Raw genomic sequence first — 20,224 nt, 5'->3', positions numbered from 1 at the left:
ACTTCTTCCTTTTTAATTTAGATGCCTTTTCTTTTTCTTGTTTAATTGCTCTTGCTAGAACTACCATGACAATGTTGAATAGCAGTAGTGAAAAAAAGCACCCTTGTCTTGTTCCTGATCTTAGGGACAAATCTTTCAGTCTTTCACCATTGAGTATGATGTTAGCTGTGGGTTTTTCATAAATTCAGAATGTCTTAATTTCTCCTTCATTTTTGAAGAATGGTTTTGCCAGATATAGAATTCTTGGTTGGCACCTATTTCTTTTTTTTTCCCAGCATTTTAAATATGTCATCCCACTGCCTTCTGGCCTCCATGATTCCAAAGTGAAATTGGCTGTTAATCTTACAGAGGATCCCTTGTAAATAAAGCGTTGCTTCTCTCTCGCTGCTTTCAAGATTCTCTCATTGTCTCTGGCTTTCAACAGTTTGATTATAATGTGTCTCAGTGTGAATCTGAGTTTAGCCTACTTGAGTTCATTGAACTTCTTGAATGTGCAGATTCAGTCTTTCATCAAATTGGGAAGTTTTCAGCCATTATTTCTTTAAATCTATTTTCTGCTCCTTTTCTCTCACCTCTCCTTCAGAACTTCCATAAAGCATATTTTGGCTTACAAGATGATGTTTCATAGGCCTCTTAGGCTCTATGCACTTTTCTTTATTCTTTTTTTCTTTCTGTTCCTCTATCTAGATAGTTTCAATTGTCTTATCATCACATTCACTGACGTCTTCTGCCTGCTCAAATCTGTTGCCCCTCTAGTGAATTCTTCATTTCATTTATTGTACTGTTCAGCTCCAGAATTTCTATTTGGTTCCTTTTTACAATTTCTATCTCTTTATTGATAATCTCATCTTGTTCATACATCATTTTCTGATTTCCTTTGGTTTTTTGGTCCACAGTTTCCTTTGGCTTTTTGGGCATATGTAAGACAATTGATTTAGAGTAAGAGATTTTTCTAGTAAGTACAATCTCTACACTTCCTTAGGGTGAACTTTTAAAGACATTTTAAATGATAATTCTGACTACTTACTTAAATTAGAAATCAACTGCATGCAGAACCACCTACTTAAGTTACAGATATTATCTATACAACATGGGTTTGAACTGCATGGGTCCACTAATATGTGGATTTTTTTCAATAAACATGTACTACACAATCTGCAGTTGGTTGAATCTGCAGTTACAGAACCATGGATACGGAGGGCTGCCTGTAAAATTATATGTGGATTTTCAACTGCATAGGGGGGTTGGTGCCCCAACCCTCTCATTGTTCAAATGTCAACTGTATTAGCTAATATTTATTGAGTTCCTCCTATAATCCAGGCCCTGTTCGCATATTATCTCACTGTACATACACACATACACACACAACTTTAACATACAGTATTATTATAATCTATGCTTGACAGGAGAAGAAACTGAAGCTCAGGGTTGGTCATATGGTTAGTAAATGGCAATACCAACATATAACTGGGGCAATTTTAATGAGAATTCTCATTTATAGCCTGCTTGCATTAGCCTATGTCAGCTTGAGTTTGCCTTTGTGAGGGTAATGACCATCTAGGCCTCAGACTGTGTTACAAGTTTCTTTAATATCAGTTGTAATAGCCTTCCTAACTTCAAAAACATCCAAATATGTGTCTTGGAATTTCAAGTGTGAGGCATGTCATAAAGGGGGAAGGACAGGGTGAAATAGGAGCCCATAGTTCTAACCTGGAAGAGAAGTCAAGTGGGGCCCTGCTTTGAATTAGACCATTCAGCTGAGGCCTTAACAGACCAAGCAAAATGTGAGGGAAACGTGTTCTAGGATGAGGAAAACACACTAGCAAACACCTGAAAAAGACAGAACAGGGAGCATTTGAGGTGTTGAAAGAAGCCAGAAGAAGAGGCAGGATATGAGTCTAGAGAAGTAAGAAGAAACCTCATACTATGTTTAGAGTTTGGATTTTATTCTAAGGTTAATAGGAAATGACTTTAGGTGCTAAAGGAACATAATAAAATTTAGAATTTGACAAGAGAAAAAGTTAGGAGAATAGTTAGGAGATTGTATGGTAAATATGAATTTGATGATGGCCTGAACAAGGGGTGTCAATAGAGTCAGAGTGTGACAGTGAGGACAGAGTTGACAATGAGGACAGAGTATATGCATGCAAAAAAAATGTTGCAGAGGAGTGCTCACAAGAGTTACCTTATCGGATGATTGATAAAATGCTGGAAAGGAAGAGTTTTACATCTTCATTACATGAGCAATGTTTTCCTTTCTTTCTCCTCTATTGAGGAGCATGAAAAAATGGGGAATTCTATGGTGGTCCAATGGTTAGGACTCCTCGCTCTCACTGCCAAGGGTCAGGGTTCAATCCCTGGTGGGGGAACTAAGATCCCACAAGCCATGAGATGTGGCCAAAAAAATAAACATAAACAATAAGCATATAATTTTTTAATGGCTTTATTGGAGTATAATTGCTTTTAATTCTACTTGTAGTTACTTACCTTTATATTTTTTTTAAAAACCTAAAATAATATATGTTCCATTATAATATTATTGTTAGAATGAGAGCCTATCATTTCCTTGTTTTCACATATAGAAGATAAGAAAATGAGTAAATTAGAACTTTCTCCTTCCTGCCACCTCTCTTCTACCCACTTGAGTTTTTGTTGCTATAATCAGGAAATTTAGAACAAATTATTACTAAACTATTTATTTATACTTGGACCTTATATCTTAAAGATTACTTTTAATATTCTCATTATATTTGCAAGTCTTTACCTAATCCAATATTTACATTTTTTCAAATATTTACAGATATTTCTTTTATATCAGAATTTCACCTTTCTTAGTTCTTGCACTTTGATTCCCTTCCTGACTAACTGAAGTGTATGTCCAGTTATTTCAGGACATAGGTGAAATATCTCTGAACTATAAGGTATCTAAGAATGTCTTAGTTTTCCTTTCCTATGCAAATGATAATTCGAGTGGGTATAGACTTTGTAAGTCAAATCTTTCTCAGGCTGCTGTACGTGTTATTCTATTCAGCTTCTGAAGTTTAATGTTGAAGTAGTCTATTTTTTGTTTTTTTTCTTCCTTTGAAAATAGTTTCATTTTTTAATCTGTATTCTTATTGAATTTTTTCCATACTTTAGATTCAGAAAGCTTTCTCTCACCCCCTCGTGATTAGACTAAGGCCTCTCCAATGTGTTTTTTTGAGTACTCTATTCTTAACCTTATTGTTATGGTGTAATACCACATTGTATAGCAATTGCCTGTTTCTTGTATGTATATCATCCACAATAGACACTAAGTTCTTTCAAGGTAGAACTGTGTCTTGGTAATCTTTGTAGCCCTAACTTTTAACATATAGCAAGCACTCACAAAATAGTTCCTGAATAAATGAATGAATTGATACATCATTTAACATTACAATTTTTATCAGGCTGGGTCAAAATGTTGGGCTCTTTTCATTAATACATTTCAAAACTCACTGAGTTCTTTTCATCTCTGATTGTCTTATATCAAAGTATTACTTCGAATATATTCTGATATATCTTTAGTTGCTATTTCTGTTCCATTTACTCGGATCTCTTTTTCAGAAGTTGGAGCACTATTTTCCACTATTACGTTTAATGGTTTTTGTCTATTTATCCTTTCCATTCACATTTTGAGAGAGTTTTTCAAGCTTTTTCTCTAATCATTGATTTAGCATTCTGCAGTATGGATTCCCTTTTTTATTATGTTCAAATAATATTTGAATTTTGATGTTGCATGTTCTGTGTCCTTACAGCCTTAACTTACCCAACTTTGTTTTTATTTCTCTCTTCTAATCTTAGTTCAATATCATGTCTTAGATTTCAACTCTTGTATCACAGGAAATACAAATTGGATTCTTTCCACTTACTTATGCTTCTGGCAAACCATTTTCTAAAGTGTTCACTTTCTCAGGATTTGGGGAGACTTTGCTCTTCTTCCTTTATGCAGCACAGTCTTTTCAAAGGGATGCTTTATCTTGTATTACACTCATTAATACAAGTATATTATATCTTGTATTAAACTCATTCCAAGGTTTGTGTAGCCCTTACTAACCAGATGTGTGGATTTTATTTGGTTCTTCTCATTATCTGCCTGATTTCTACTAGCTCCCCAGCACAGATCTTGAGCTGGGAGACATAAAGACATGCATAGTTCACAGTTAACTTTTGGACCTAAAGCTAACATTTACCAACTTTGTCACTATGAGTACTGGCCCGAGGCAAGATCCCTCACCCTTATTGCATAGTTGTTTTAATATGAAGAAGAGAATTCCTGGTTAATCAGAAAAAAATCAATGGTCTTTTCCTTGATAGGAGCCATGTATGAAAAACTAAACTCCCAGAGAGTCAAACACACAGCTCTGTCTGCCCAGGCCCTTCCATTATTTGCTTCACATATCCTTAGATACAGAGTATCACATCTGTCCACTCCCATTGGGATCATGTTTGTATACTCCAAACCAGAGCTCCAAAATATCAATAGATAATAAAAAAAAGTACTAATGGGGGACAATGGGGCAACAAGATGTAACATAGTACTTGCAGGTAACACGTAGTAGCGGGGTTACTGTCTAATTCACTAGTAGGTGCCATGAAGCAGATAGCTTTCTTACTATCCTTCAGGGTCACAGGTTTGCTCACCTTCAAACAACAAAGTTCATGTCCATTTCAGCCCTACAGTTCTTGCAAATGGTGGAAAATCTTGTCAAATTCTGTCAGTAGGATGCTTATCAGCGGGGTTATAGCAACTCTGGAAGACTCAAGGCCAAGGTAGCAAGGCTTGGCAAGTGAGCACCTATTTCAGCCAAGTGCCCTGTACAGGGCACAGCCTCTCAGCCATATGTGCTGGGTCTGGTCATCAATCCTGCCTTTTGATGCTATTATGAGTTCTCATATTTTTCTGATTTTTCATTAGGCATTTAATTCAGAGAGTCTGAGACAAAAACAGCTAGTCCAGATGTCATTCTAAATCAGAAGTCAACCAGATTCTATTAATAATGATATTTCACATCAAAGATTTGACTAAGATCATTGATGCATACCTGGCATTCCAAGTTAGTTGTAGTAAGTGTTTATACTGGCAGCTTTCCTTGTTTCTAGATTTATATTCAGAACTCTCAATAAAATATTAAGCAGTTTTGAAAACAGGTCCTGAAACAGTTTTAATAAAGCTGCAGTTCTCATTTTCATTCCACCCTACCCTCCAGTACTACTTGTTAACCTGAGGTATATAATAATATAAGGAAAATTAGAGTGAAATTATATCATTTTTAAAGAATTATTCCTCAAATGAATATCTCAACTCAATTCCTAACCTTAATAAAACATATCGTATGTCAATTCTAAAAAAATTCATCATCATTATAAAAAAAGGAAAATGTTTGACACCGTTTTAGCACAAAACTCATCCACTTACCCCAACATTTATGCATGTTTCAGACACTGGAGCAGTATGCAGCCACTTCTCTTCATGACTACAACATCATGGGAGTGGAAAGAGATAAAAATATATAGTTAAGAAATGTGTGTTTAATTTTTTCTTTCCTTATTTAAAGTGTTTAGCACTTTCATATTTCAAAATGCTCATGAATTCAGTTTTAGATTCTGAGTGTATTATTAAATTCTACTATTTAAATTAGAAATAGTCAAAGCAGCTCCTTCAATTTGCTCAAAAACAGTGCTGGATAAGTTAGACTTTGTTAAAATTAAATTTTTCTGCTCTGCAAAAGACACTGTAAAAAGAATGAAAAGACAAGCCACAGACTGGGAGAAAATATTTTCAAAAGATACATCTGATAAAGGACTGTTATACAAAACATACAAAGAACTCTTAAAATTCAACAATAAGAAAACAAACAACCCAATTTTAAAATAGGCCAAATACCTTAACAGATAGTTCACAAAAGAAGATATATAGATTGCAAATAACCATGTGAATAGATGCTCCACATTATATGTCATCAGGGAAATGAAAATTAAAACACAATGAGATACCACTTCACTCCTATTAGAATGGTCAAAATCCAGAACACTGACAACACCAAATGCTGATGAGGATGTGGAGCAAAAGGAACTCTCATTCATTGCTGGTGGGAATGCAAAATGGTACAGCCACTTTGGAATACACTTTGGCAGCTTGTTACAAAACTAAACATACTCTTGCTCTACAGCCCAACAATCACGCTTCTTGGTATTTACCCAAAGTAGTTGAAAACATGTGCACACAAAAACCTGTGCACTAATGTTTATAGCAGCTTTATTCATAATTGCCAAAAGTTGAAGCAACCAAGGTGTCCTTCAGTAGGCAAATGGATAAATAAACTGTGGTCCATCCAGACAATGGAATATTATTCAGTGCTAAAAAGAAATGATCTATCAAGCCATGAAAAGGCATGGAGGAAACTCAAATGCATATTACTAAGTGAAAGAAGCCAATCTGAAAAGGCTAGCTACTGTATGGTTCCAACAATATGACAATCTGGAAAAGGCAAAACTATGGAGACAGTAAAAAGATCAGTGGTTGTCAGAGATTAGGGGGAGGGAGAGATGAATAGGTGGAGCACAGAGGATTTTTAAGGCAATGAAATTATTCTTGTATAGTATGATACTATAATGATGGATACACGTCAGAGTGTATAGAGTATACTAGTATCCTCCAGTATATTGTAGTATAATACTATAATGATAGATACATGGCATTATGCCTCTGTCCACACCCATCAAATGTACAACACCAAGAGTGAACCCTAATGGAAACTATGGACTTTGAATGATAATAGTATGTCAATGTGGGTTCATCAATTGTGACAAACGTATCACCCTGATGGGAAGTGTTGATGGTGAAAGAGTCTTATGCATGTTTCAGGGTAGGGAGTATGTGGTAAATCTCTGTATCTTCCTCTCACATTTACTGTGAACTTAAAATTACTCTTAAAAATTCTTTCTAAAAATGTGCTGTACTGTCATGTTTAACTCAATTACTTATTACAAGAAAACTGTTCAGCTGGTCACAATGCTATGCACAAGAAGTTTCTGTTTTTAAAAAAGAAAATGTTTTTTAAATTATGTTTTGGCCTTGACTTTAAAAAATAAGCCCAATATTCAAGTTAACCAAGTAGAATACACTGCAATTTGGCAAGTTTTTAAATTCTTAGACTTACTGGCCTGAGGAAAGAAGTATAAACGTCCATGATTCAGAAGTGTAGGGAGAAACTGAGGCATTCAGAACCCCATCCTTCTGCTCTAACAGAGAAAAGATACTATCCTAGGAGCAGCAAGATCCTGGACTCCCCTGGGGAGATAGCAGCTTCTAAGTTATATGGGACAGCATGACTAGAAAAAAAGGAGCTCAAGATTCCAGGGCTAGGCTTGCAACTTTCAGGATGAATAAAGATTCTTGGATGGACTGAAGACCTGTCCAGGTATGGCTTAGCCAAGATCACTAGGACAGGAGAGTTCTCAACTTTGGAAATTTCATCAAGTCTATGGATATAGAGCTATGTTCTAGAGCAGGCTCTGCCTGACAACAATGTATAGTACTCATGGTCATTTTAATCTTTGCTATGAAATCACTATTTCAGCACCCTTAGTATGCTTGTGCTTGGTGATAAAGTCTTTTTCAAACACCATTAACCCTTGTCAGATATATGCAAAAATAGTGAGTTTTAAAAATAATGTTTAATTAAATAAATAGTAGGTCATCACCATGGAAGCTTCTGAAAGTGCTACATGCATTCAGCCAGATACAGTTATGCTTCAGTCCATGTGGAGAGTCCCAGCCTTCAGTGCTCTCAGGAAGCTTCCACATGTGCTGTGGATTTGACTGCTCTTTTCCTGAAAGGAGTCCTAGGGATGACCTTGGTGGTGGGAAGGAGCCAGCACGACATGAGTGACTCCAGACGACACCTTTCATTTACAGAGCATTCTGAACTTTACCACGACTTTTGCTTACATTATCGATTGATTCTGCAACCATCCATCCAGTGAAGTAGGTTATCATTGTCATTTGTCAGATTTTAGAATATCAGTGTTCATTAGGTTAAGCAACTTGCCTGAGGTAGTAGGTATCCGAGCTAAAACTTTTCTTGAGATATCTGTCTAAGCTTTCTCTCTTGGAGAATATTCAAACATGGCTAGGAAATGGAATAATGGGGAATCGTTAAGTCATGGGAAATGTTAAAGGTCTACTTGCATGTAGCAATCATTCAACTTTAGCAAGTACTTTTAATGAAAGGTGTTACTAGTTGGGGGAAAAACAAATGGGTGTGTGTGTGTGTGTAATTTTTCTCAGAGTGTGGAGCTTAATCACCTTAATCACATTCATATAGGGATATGTTGAAAATTCGGGTTCCTGGGCTTCACCCCAGTTGCTCTGAACTCTGGGAATCTCTAGGGGGTGAATCTACATCTTTAACAAGCCTCTCAGGTGATTCTTGCGTAATTCTCAGGTGATTCTCAGCTCACACACTGGGTGATGCTAGACCCTGTTATTTGTGGTTTGGCAAAAAGCTAGCCAGCACACTCAGGTGACCTTGAAACTTGACATTGTATGCCTTTCCGTGGCTGTGGTTTTCCCTGCGAGGAGGGGCGGGGCTGCGCTGGGCGGGGCTTGGATGAGCGGGGCTTCGCTTGGATGAGCGGGACAGGGGCGAGAGTGGGCGGGGCGGGGAGGGGCGGGGCCGGAGAGGTCAGGCCTGGAGAGGTGGAGGGTGAAGGGTTAATGCTCCGCGCGCAGGCGCTGCCCTCTGAACTGGAACGGAAAACAACTTCCGGTTGGAGTCACTCCGCCGGGCGCCGGCGACCCTAGGCGTGAGAGACTGCCGCGGAAGCCCTGAACTGTGAGTAAGAAACTTCGCGAGCTAGTTGGTGTGTCCGAAGCCGTCGGGCACGGCGACGGAGAACTTGTGTGTGTGAGCGAGAGGGATACGCTGGCCGTATGGGAGCCGCAGGGAGAGAAGCCGAGGAGCTGCAGAGACAACCAGTTCTGAGTGGGGAGGGACTTTGTGCGAGAGAAAACCACCTGGGTCCCCATCCCCTAGCGAACCCGGGAGGGGCTTTCCGGGCCCGCGACGTCAGCGCAGCAACGACGGCCCCCGCTGCGACGGCAGCAGGCGAGGGATCCTGCCCGACTCCGCGTCGGCTGCTCTCGGTGATTTGACTTCTTGGCTAGCCACCGGGGAGGCAGGGCTTGCGATGTCAGGGTGAGCAGTGGACCCCGCCTGGAGGTCCCAGCCTCCTTTGAGGATGCGGGCTGCCTTCCAGAAGCTAGTACTATCGTTGTTACTCTTACGAAAACTTCGTCGGTTCTTTCTGTTGTTTTTTCCCCAAGATTATTGCACAGTTCCGCTCTCAGCTTTCCTGTGGGGTGGCATCATAGCCTTGTCAATGAGAAGTTGGGTAACTTCCCCGAGGGTCACGGAGAGAATAGATGGCTGAGGCGGAAAGAGCAGAAGCAAACCCTGCCCCCAGTGGGAACCGGGCGTTAGGTGGAATCCCCAGCGCGGCGTAAACTGACTAGCGACGAGTTACGGGTGTCACAAGCTGTGCTTGTCACGAAGTGAAGAAAGAAAGGGGAAGACACTCAAACCAAAGAGTCTTTGTGTCTCTTATTATGCTGTAACAAGCAGAAGTAGTGCAGCCTTTGCTATGTAAAGTGTCATTTATCTCACAGATTCTTTTGACAAGTTATATCTTAAGAGAGAAACGGTAGTAAAGGAAGTGAAATGACATGAAAGTGAGGGAAAATAACGTGATCTGCTTCCCTACCACGGTTGGAATACACATTTCAAACGAGAGGTAGCAGAGAAGCAAGCTCTGTATTCTGCTGATAAATTATTTTGCCCCTCTCATTAGGGAGGGGAGGAGAACCCTAAAGTGATAGTCATGCATAAAGCAGAAAATGTAACTCTTTCACAGCCCTCTCCCCAACCACAGGTACTCCAACGCCTTCCACATCTCTCTTATGTGTACGTAAACATGTTGTTTCGCTTTCTTATGAAAATGAGATTATATACGCATACAGTCCTATTATCTGGTTTTTCAGATGAAAAATACATGGTGGAAATCTTACCACATGTAGCTCTACTTTATCTTAATGTCAGCATGGTATTCCTTTGCCTGGATGTACCATATGTAGTTAACCGCTTCTTGATATGGCCTGTCTGTATATTTTGCCCTTGTTCTACAAAATTATCTGTATTTCATTAGGATACAGACATATTAATCCTCTGTGAATTATATGGCAAATATTTTCAAGAACGATCCGTCTTTGGTTTAAATGCCCAGGTTTTGTATCGCTTAAGAATGCTGTCCTTACTCAAAAATTATTAAAATATTTTCCTGTATTGTCTGTTAATTCTTTTTATAGTTTTGTATGCTTTACTCATTAAAACGTATGAAAATTATTTTTGTACATTGTATAAGATAGGGTTTAGCCATTTTTCCTGAAGTCATTTGCTGAAATCAATTCTTTCCCAACTGACTAGAAATACTACCTTAATATAGTAAATTTCCACCTGTATATGAGTCTTTTTTTTTTTTTGGATTCTTCTGTTGCTGTGTTCTATTTGCCTCTTCCTATACAAATACCAATCTCTTTGATTAGGCACTTCTTAGTAATTCATAAAGCAAGTCCCTCTTCATTTGCCTCTTTCAAAATATCCTTGGTGATTGCGTTCTCTTCTCAGGTAAAATTTAAAGTAAACTGTTTATGTTTCATTAAAACATAACTTTTGGGGGGGTTTTAGCCATCCACTAATATTTTGTGACTGGTATGTAGATAATTTATATATCTGGCCAACTTTCTAAACTTATTAGTTGTAATAAATTTTTTCTCTTGAATTTTCTAGGAAAACAGTCATCTAAATATAATCTTATCTCCTTCTTTATACTTCTTTCTTTCTTTGGTTTAATAAATTTCTAGCTTCTCCAGAACAGTGATATATAATAACATTGATTCAGGCCATCCTTATCATATTTCTTAGTTTGTGGATGTTTTTACTGTGTCATCATTAAATATGAATTTTAGAGTAAATTTCAAATAATTATATTTATCAAGGAAGTGTCTTTAATATTTCTAGCTACTGGGATTTTTGCAGGGAATGGATTTTGGATTGTGTCTAAAGTTGGGTTTTTCTGTTTTTGTTTTTTCTTTTGGTCTGTTTGCATTGGCTAGCACTTGGAGAGCAGTTTTAACTAACAGATGTTGAGTGTTCATTTGGTCTGTATATTTCTTGTTGTCAAGATGATGTCTTTTCATTACTACTTAACTAAACATTTTTATCAGGAGTAGAAGTTGAGTTTTGTCATACGGCATTTTGGCATCTATCATGGCCTATCATGTGCTTTTCTTCCTTGACCTGTTAGAATGGCAACTTGTTTTAGTAGATTTTTAGGGGTTTTGTTGTTGTTTTGTTTGTTTTTTGTGTTTTTTAAAATTTTTATTGGCGTATAGTTGATTTACAATGTTATGTTAGCTTCAGGTGTACAGCAAAGTGAATCAGTTATACATATACATACATCCACTTTTTTTTTTTTTTAGATTCTTTTCCCATATGGGCCATTACAGAGTATTGAGTAGAGTTCCCTGTGCTATACAGCAAGTTCTTATTAGTTATCTATTTTATATATAGTAGTGTGTATATGTCAATCCCAATCTCCCAATTTATCCCTCCCCCACTTTCCCCCTTGGTAAGTTTGTTTTCTACATCTGTGACTCTACTTCTGTTTTGTAAATAAGTTCATTTTTACCCTTGATTTCTAGTTTTGTTTTGTTTTGTTTTTAATTTTTATTTATTTATTTATGGCTGTGTTGAGTCTTCGTTTCTGTGCGAGGGCTTTCTCTAGTTGCGGCAAGCGGGGGCCACCCTTCATCGCGGTGCGCGGGCCTCTCACTATCGCGGCCTCTCTTGTTGCAGAGCACAGGCTCCAGACTCGCAGACTCAGCAATTGTGGCTCACGGGCCTAGTCGCTCTGTGGCATGTCGGATCCTCCCAGACCAGGGCTCGAACCCGCGTCCCCCGCATTGGCAGGCAGACTCCCAACCACTGCGCCACCAGGGAAGCCCGATTTCTAGTTTTTGAACCAACCTTACACTTGGTCATTGTGTAATATTCAAGCGTATAGGTTTCTTTTCGGTCACATTTTTATTTAAAATCAGTAATTGAGTTTCATCTGTAGTTATCTTTTTACTGTTATCTTTGGCACAGTTTGATGTCAAGGCTATGCTGATTTTCTAAAAAGAATTGAGAAGAGTTCCTTCTTTCTCTGCTCTGAGGTAGTTTAAATACAGTCTTAAGAGCTCTCTATTTGAACCCATCTATTTGATGGGTTCACTCATGAACCCATCTGAAAGTACAGTGGACCCTTGAATAACACTTGGGGGTTAGGGGTGCCGAGCCTACCAGCAGTTGAAAATCTGCATGTAATTTATAGTCAGCCCTCCATGTCCGAGGTTCTGCATCCTCAGATTCAACCAACTGCAGATAGTATAGTACTGTAGTATATTTTTAGTGGGAAAAAAATGCACCTGTAAGTGTATCCATGCACTTAAAACCCATGTTGTTCAAGGGTCAATTGTACATTGTTCTTAAAAACAGCAATAATATTCAGCAAAAAGGTCCAGAACTTTAAAAGGTGAACAAACAAAAACTCCTTAGAGTAAATCCTTATAAAAGAAAGGGTGTGAAACACCAATAATGTCAAGAAAGAAGAACTGCTGTACTGATCCTGGTTATTTTTGTCCCCCATCTTTTTTTTTTTTTTTCCCCCTGTTCTGGGAAAATGCTGTAGGTAGACTGAGGCTGATAATAAAGTGTTTTACTGTTTTTTCTCTTCTCTACTCCAGTTTATGAAGGAAAGAGTGTTGCTTCTACATGGGCAAGCTCTTCTATGCCCTGAAAGAAACCAAGAGGGAAACTCAACTGAGAAAGCATCAGTTTCACTTTGTTGTCATCAGCTTCCCAATTTTGCCAGGAAATTTCTTGCTTTAGAGGTAGTAACCAAGCTGACATTCTACTCTAGCCAAATCCCATAGAGGAGTTTCAAAATGAGTGGTTGAGAAAATATGCAAGCTCAGCATGCTTTTACTTATTTAATATGAAGTGAAAATCAGTAGCACAGTCTAGGTATGTACATGGCCTGTGCACACACGTAAGAACAGGGCTGGCTTCTAAGGAATACAAACCATCCAACCAAAGCCCACCGTTTTACTCAGCTAACGGTTTACTGTTAATATGTGGATAGTATTGTATTATGTAATCTTCGGTAGAGTTATTAACTTTTATAAGTGATTATTTCAAATACTTTTTGATTACTTTCAAGACTATTACCTTAGATAATGCAGTTTAACAGTATACATCTGTGAACTGTGGAGGAGACTTCAAGACACTCGTAAATGTTATTTACAGAAGAATACAGGCATTATGTCAATGCTTGGATATTTGAGTGTCTTAAATTATTATCTATTAATCTAGAACAAATAATTATTGGCATAATTTGGGGGGGCGTGCCCTAAATAAATAAGGACTTGCATGTTTTTTGAAAGCATACCTATTATCTGTGAGGAAATGGTAAAAAATAGATAGCCTGTTGATGTAAAACTTCACTATTCTAACGACAGTTGATCCTTGAACAACACAGGGGTTAGGCATGCCAACCATTTGCTCATTTGAAAATCTGCATATATTTTACAGTCAACCTTCTGTATCCAAGGTTCCTCCGTATCTGTGGTTCCACCATACTGGGAGTTCCACATCCAGGGATTCAACCAACCACAAATCATATAGTACTGTAGTATTTACTCTTGAAAATATCCGTGGATAGGTAGGCCTGTGCAGTTCAAACCTTTGTTGTTCAAGAGCCAACCGTATTCTTATGCTTTAGCTGATTAGCTCTTCCTACTATTTATCCTTTTGTTTTCTAACACCTTTCTAAGCATGAATAAATATTACTGTTCAATTTCAACTTGGTTGTGTTTAATTATGTCAAGCCAAATTTTAGTTTCTATTTTCTATTGGATTTATGTTGTGGCTGCCATTCCTCCCATGCTATCTTTTATGCTTGCCGCTTTGGTTTTCAGTCATGGGTAGAGGGAAAGAGGAGACTATTACCGAGAATAGGTAACCAAATTTCTTTTTGGTCCAGGACCAAGATTCTGAATCATTTTCAAAAAAGGATAAGAGAGAATCTGTATTGAACTCCCTTGTGGGTGGGTGACTAATTAGCGTACAGTCTTTTGAACTACATGCAGTGTTTGACAGCTGTTCAAAAAAGTTGAGGAGGATTGGAACAGGCAGTGGTACCAGAGCCTTTGCAACTGAAAACAAGCCTTTGGGACCTATGTAATGCATATGTTATAGGTTTTCAATCCCTAGTCTATAAAAACATTTTTTTAAATTGTGGTGAAATTTACGACCTTAGCCATTTTTAAGTAGTGTTGAATGTATTCACATTGTGGTATTGTACAAGCAAGAAAAACATCCCTAAGAGACTTACTTTTTTTTAAGAAAAAAGTTTGGGAAGTAAATAACAGTGATAATTATTTGTCTCATGGGGGAAATGTCCTGGACAGTAACCTGAGTTTTCCTCCTTTTACCTTCAGAGATACACTCTCTGTGATGGTAATTATCATTACTAAATTATGAGAGTAAACAGTTTGAGCACCAATGATCTGTAATAGCTTTCACTTACCACCAATACTTTTTCTTTGCGAAAAAGAAGGGTCTATTGAAAATAGGTCGTTAACAGTGAAAACAGTCTGTCTTTCAAGTCATTGCTGTAAGGAATTATAGGAAATTGAGTGGACTAAGAAAAATAATATGAGTTCCATTTTGATGGTTACTTAGTTGAAGTTATAAGAATGCTTGAGATATTTGCAGTAGAATGAGGTATGGAGAATTGTTCTCTTGAGCAGCAGAATAAACGCACTCAGGTAATTTTGCTGTGGAGAATGACTTGCTCTAAGGACAGAAATCAGGGACTCAGGTCCCTTCAAGATAATATACTATTGTAAATTGCTTGAAGAAAATCAACTGTTCCTGTGGGATATTTAAGTGGTTTTACTATTTATAGTTAATAAATATGTGGCTTTTACTTTAATGTAATTTCATGATTTTATATATTTGCTATCCCTAAACTAGAAATGCCTTTCCCTTGATATCGATGTTTTTCAACCTTTTTAAATCCATATTTCCTTTTTTATAAACATTAAAATACCACAAATCCTAGGAGATATGTGCCCTTCCTTCCCACGAAGTCCTCTCTTACACCTCCTCATACTGAATATAAACTTTCTCTTGCAGTTTTCCCCATCCAAGAATATTCTGTAGAGCCTTTCTTTATATGATTTATGAAAACAGATTTTTAATATTAAATAGCCATTTTAAACTGATAACTCCCCCTCCCCCATCTCCGGATTCTAACATGGCCCCTACTCAGAAGAGAGGATACCCCTTACATGGGCTGAGCACGCTAACTGAGCAATGCAGTGTTTATGTTTACCTCAGATGGGTAGAACATCACATGCCTAATTTCCTTTTTGGTGTTAATACTATTTAGTTTTGCACTTCAACCCATAGAATTTGATAAACAGTTTGAGAGAGGTCCTACTGGAGATAAAAAAGGAAATGAGGCAAAGCTGAGACTCATGGGTGTGGTCTTTGGCTGTAAAGTCTTCTTTTAACTCTTAGAAGATAACACAAAAAGTTTCACCAAGTTTTAACATCCAGCAAAGTGGAGAACCTGGTCTGGGGAGCTTTTGGTTTGATCAGTGGGATTGTCTTACCTTGTTTATCCTGATGCATTTAGCAATCCAGCTTATGAAAAAAATACAAAATCCAAATTCTGACATCGCTGGATCTATGATATTTAAGTTTCTATTATTTTAGCTGCCTGATTGGAACACAGTAACAGTGTAGTGCAGTGTGCTATGGGTATATCCATAACCGAAGTTTACAACCTGGAAAGTGAGAACAGAAATGCAAGCTGTCATTTTGGGGAATTGGCTGCTTGTGTTATGGAACTCTCTTAAAAGTGGGAAATGATCGTAAGTAAATGTCAGGAGTGACAGTTTTTCTCTTCCATTTCCTTTCTTCAAGCAAGGAAAACACACATACTTTTTAGTGTCTTTAAAAGTTTACCTTAACCATCTAAGACAGAGGATGTTATTTTATTTATGTGTATATACTACATTATTGACTTATTTTCTGCTTTTTGCTTCTGTTGCTTTTTGTGAGTGAGGAGGCAAACATAGAGCTAAGATAGAGAAAAGACAGGATGTATCTCACTTACTCACCTCTTCGTTTGCTACGATGGCAACTTTTCTGAAATAGAATATGAACTCTTATTATTATTCATACCCTGAGGGGTTGGGAAAAGCAGGTGACTTTCTTTTCTAGGGCAGAGTGGAAGATGTCATAGTTACTCTATGGGATCCTTCCCCCATCCTGAAGCTTCTGTAGATTTAAACTGACCTCTTACCACAAGTGTGAACCCTGGTAGAACACTTACCCAGAAGCAGAATAGTCTCAGCAGTGGGGGAAACCCAGCAGAGGACCTTTCTCTACTTACTAAATCACCCACACTTGTCTCTACTTGTCCCCAAAAAGTTGACTTGTTAAAGATTTATAAATCATTTTAGGGGTGGAGGTGGTGGAAATCTACCTTTAGGCCTGTGATTCTTTTCAAACTTGAAATCCCAATGTATATAACTAATCACAGTTGAGCTGCTCTGGTTGAACTGGGCAATTGGTGGTAGAACATTGTTTGGCTCATACACCTACAGCCTCAGTGGAGCTCCAAAAGCACCACTACTTTCTTTGATTATTACTTTTTATTCAGGATTGGTTAGATATCATTTGGTATCATAATGCTGGTTGTCAAAGACAACAGGCTTAAGATATTTTTATCTATAAAATAAGGGAAGAAATGTTTGTTTAAAAAGAAGGAGGAGGACTTTCCTGGTGGCACAGTGCTTAAGAATCCGCCTGCCAATGCAGGGGACATGGGTTCGAGCCCTGGTCCAGGAAAATCCCACATGCCGCAGAGCAACTAAGCCCATGCGCCACAACTACTGAGCCTGTGCTCTAGAGCCCACGAGCCACAACTACTGAGCCCGCATGCCACAACTACTGAAGCCCGAGCACCTAGAGCCCATGCTCCACAACAAGAGAAGCCACCACAATGAGAAGCCTGTGCACCTCAACGAAGAGTAGCCCCCGCTCGCCACAGCTAGAGAAAGCCTGCGTGCAGCAATGAAGACCCAATGCAGCTAAAAATAAATAAATAAACAAACAAATAAAGAAGAAGGAGGGTGGGAGGAGTTAGAGTACCACTTCAGAAAATTTAACATCCAGATAGTAGGAGTCCCAGAAAGGGACACAGAAAGAATGAAATTGCCCAAAAAGTTATTCAAGAAAATTAGCAAGGACTGAAGGATGAACTTCCACATGGGTTAAGTACAAGATCAGAAATCAGAATGGCTCTGGACTTCAACAAAAACAAAAGGGAGCATAGTAAAACTTACAAAATTCTGAGGAAAAATTACTTCCAACTTAGAACTCTTAACCTGGCAAACTATCAGTTAAATCTGAGGGTAAAGATATTTTCAGTTATGCATGGTCTCAAAAAATTTACTTTGCAGGCACTTTATCAGGAAGCTACTAGAGGGTTTACTCCACCAAATTGGGGAGTAAAACAAGAAGGATGAAGATTTGGGATGCTGAAAATGAGGGATTCTGCTAGAGAGAGAGGTGAATAAAGGGAATCATCAAATTCAAGTTGAAAGAGGGTCTCAAGATGAAGACTTTCCTCTAGGCATAGAAATCAACAAATCTAGTCTTGAGCAAGTCAGAAAGCTCAAGGAGAGATTCTTCTAAGTAGATGAAATTGATAGAATAATTGAAGTGTCTCAATGGATTGAGGAGTTGTAGTAATGATAATAAGAAATAAAACAAACAAGAAGTTTTTTCAGGAAAAATGTTTTTCAGGAAAGGAAAAGGAGCCATAGTATATTATATGGCTCAGCAGTGAATAGCATTACGTAGTCATAAAAAAGTTAAAGTAGAATGCAAATCTAACCAAAAAATAGGATATAACTATATGAGGAGAATGGGGAGGATATAAAGGGAGGGGAGATTTTAAAGAGAGCTGAATCCTTATTTTGCAGAGTGGGAAGACAAGTAAAACTGAAAAATCAGTAGTGGCAATATTAGCATGTTATTTAGAGATACAGAGATAATACCAAAAAGAATCAACCAAAAGGGACTTCGCTGGTGGCTCAGTGGTTAAGAATCCGCCTGCCAATGCAGGGGACACGGGTTCGAGCCCTGGTCAGGGAAGATCCCACATGCTGCGGAGCAACTAAGCCCGTGTGCCATAACTGCTGAGCCTGCGCTCTAGAGCCTGTGTGCCACAACTACTGAAGCCCACACGCCTAGAGCCCGTGCTCCGCAACAAGAGAAGCCACTGCAATGAGAAGCCCGTGCACCGCAACGAAGAGTAGCCCCCGCTCGCTGCAACTAGAGAAAGCCCGTGTGCAGCAACGAAGAGCTGACGCAGCCAAAAATTAAAAATAAAATAAAAATAAATTTATTTAAAAAAAAAAAAGAGGAATCAACCAAAAGAACTGAAAATTGTTGACAGGGTGAAGCAGGAAATGGGAAGGGAGGAGAGTAAGGTACTACTGTATTTCTTAAACCTTATAAAGTTATTTTACTCATTAAAATGTAGATATGTTATGCTTTGATTAAAAATAAAATAAAAACTAAATTAGGGTGAAAAGAGCTAGGATGTTGGACTCTCACATCAAAGAGACCTGGATTTATCTTGGTCTTCCATTTTCTAATTCATTGACCTCAGGCAACGTATTTGACCTTTTGGAGCTCAGTTTCCTTATCTGGAAAGGGAACATTAAAATAAGGTAGTTTATGTAAAGCAGCAAGCAATTTTTACCTCAGCAGGTGTCAGTCTCTACCCCTGTCCCTAATGTTTCCCAGGAGGAAATAGGGAACCACCACCACTGTTGGGAAGCTTCCCATTCAATTATAAGACTAAGATGGTCCTTCTGGTTCATAGCTGTGTGCCTATTCAGATTGAAGGCATGGCACTGGGATCTATGTTCTTTCTAAACTATCTGTAGATAATTAGAGAATTTAAATAGAATTGAGATGATTTAGAGTATTGGTAGGGGTAGAATCAAGTTATAAGGACTGCTTGGTGAGAGAAGAGCTCTGGTCACACTCAGATTTCTCTTTCAGCATGAACTTCAGTGCAAATGCCATTAATGGTGTCTCTTCCATTAATAGAGAAAACAGTTGTCACATAGACTGATGAATTGTGGAAATTTCATGGAACCAAGATCAACAAGAGTGCTGTTGCTCTGGACCATCTGCCAAAGTATCAAAATTCCTTTTTTTTTTTTTTTTTTTTAAGAACATCTACCTTAGCAACTGCTATTTTTGTTTCTCAATTCTATACACTTCTTTTGGAACAGTTCATAAAGCAGATCACTGTGGAACAAAAGGACACTTTATGAAAGCCTATTTCCCTGCCTTGGTGCATATTTGTGTAGTGTTTTACAGAGTACAGTGCTTTCCCAGTTATGACTTGATCCCCTATGGCAGTGATTCTAAATCTCTCACACTTGCTTCTCCCTCTTCCTCCTCTCACCGCCCCCCCCCACCAAAAAAAATTATGATCCAAGAAGTCTTGGACAGGTATGGCTGATCTGTTTTTTGAAACTGCCCTGGATTATTCTAATGTACTGACAGGTTGGGAACCCATGTCCTACAGCATGCTGTACCCCAGACATTCTAAACTGGGGCAGATGAGGGAACTGAGGTCCACAGAAAGGTTACGGCTTATTCACTGTCACCCATCAACAAGCATATCTAGACTGGACATGTTTTCTGCACTTCAACTCTGATTTTATCTTTGGTTGACTAGGCTTTTTAATTTTTATTCTCTGACTTGTATTAAGAGAGAAATTAACACATTTTACACAAGATGTGGTCTCAGTTAAAAATAAGATTTGGAATCTTTATTTTATAGCATCTTTTTATTTTTTCCAGATGCAAAAGGAAATGAAACAGAGAATCAAATTTTTTAATAAACTCTTGCTCCTCCACAGTAGGGTAGCATAACAAGTGTTGGGACTTAACTAGATCTGAATATTCACATTTGAGGAAAACTGGAGTGGCCCTCAAAA

At 38.2% G+C, this 20,224-nt stretch overlaps 1 protein-coding gene across 7 annotated transcripts in view; it reads left to right on the top strand.

Annotated features, from left to right (window-relative positions):
- The first annotated feature begins 8,704 nt into the window (after positions 1 to 8,704).
- The window catches only part of TANK (TRAF family member associated NFKB activator), an 81,802-nt gene continuing 70,282 nt past the window's right edge, over positions 8,705 to 20,224 (top strand). For 4 of the 7 annotated variants that reach the window (XR_014245559.1, XM_082395354.1, XM_082395351.1 and 1 more), the window contains exon 1: positions 8,705 to 8,858. The gene's annotated coding sequence lies outside the window, so the exon portion shown is untranslated. The remainder of the gene's footprint in view (positions 8,859 to 20,224) is intronic. The other 3 variants (XM_082395352.1, XM_082395353.1, XM_082395357.1) reach the window with 3 other exon arrangements.

The sequence above is a fragment of the Balaenoptera borealis genome (assembly GCF_965194805.1).
Source record: "Balaenoptera borealis genome assembly, chromosome: 6".
Classification (NCBI taxonomy): Eukaryota; Metazoa; Chordata; class Mammalia; order Artiodactyla; family Balaenopteridae; genus Balaenoptera; species Balaenoptera borealis.
The sequence above is the reverse complement of the archived record's forward strand: the minus strand, read 5'-3'. Positions and strand labels throughout refer to the sequence as shown.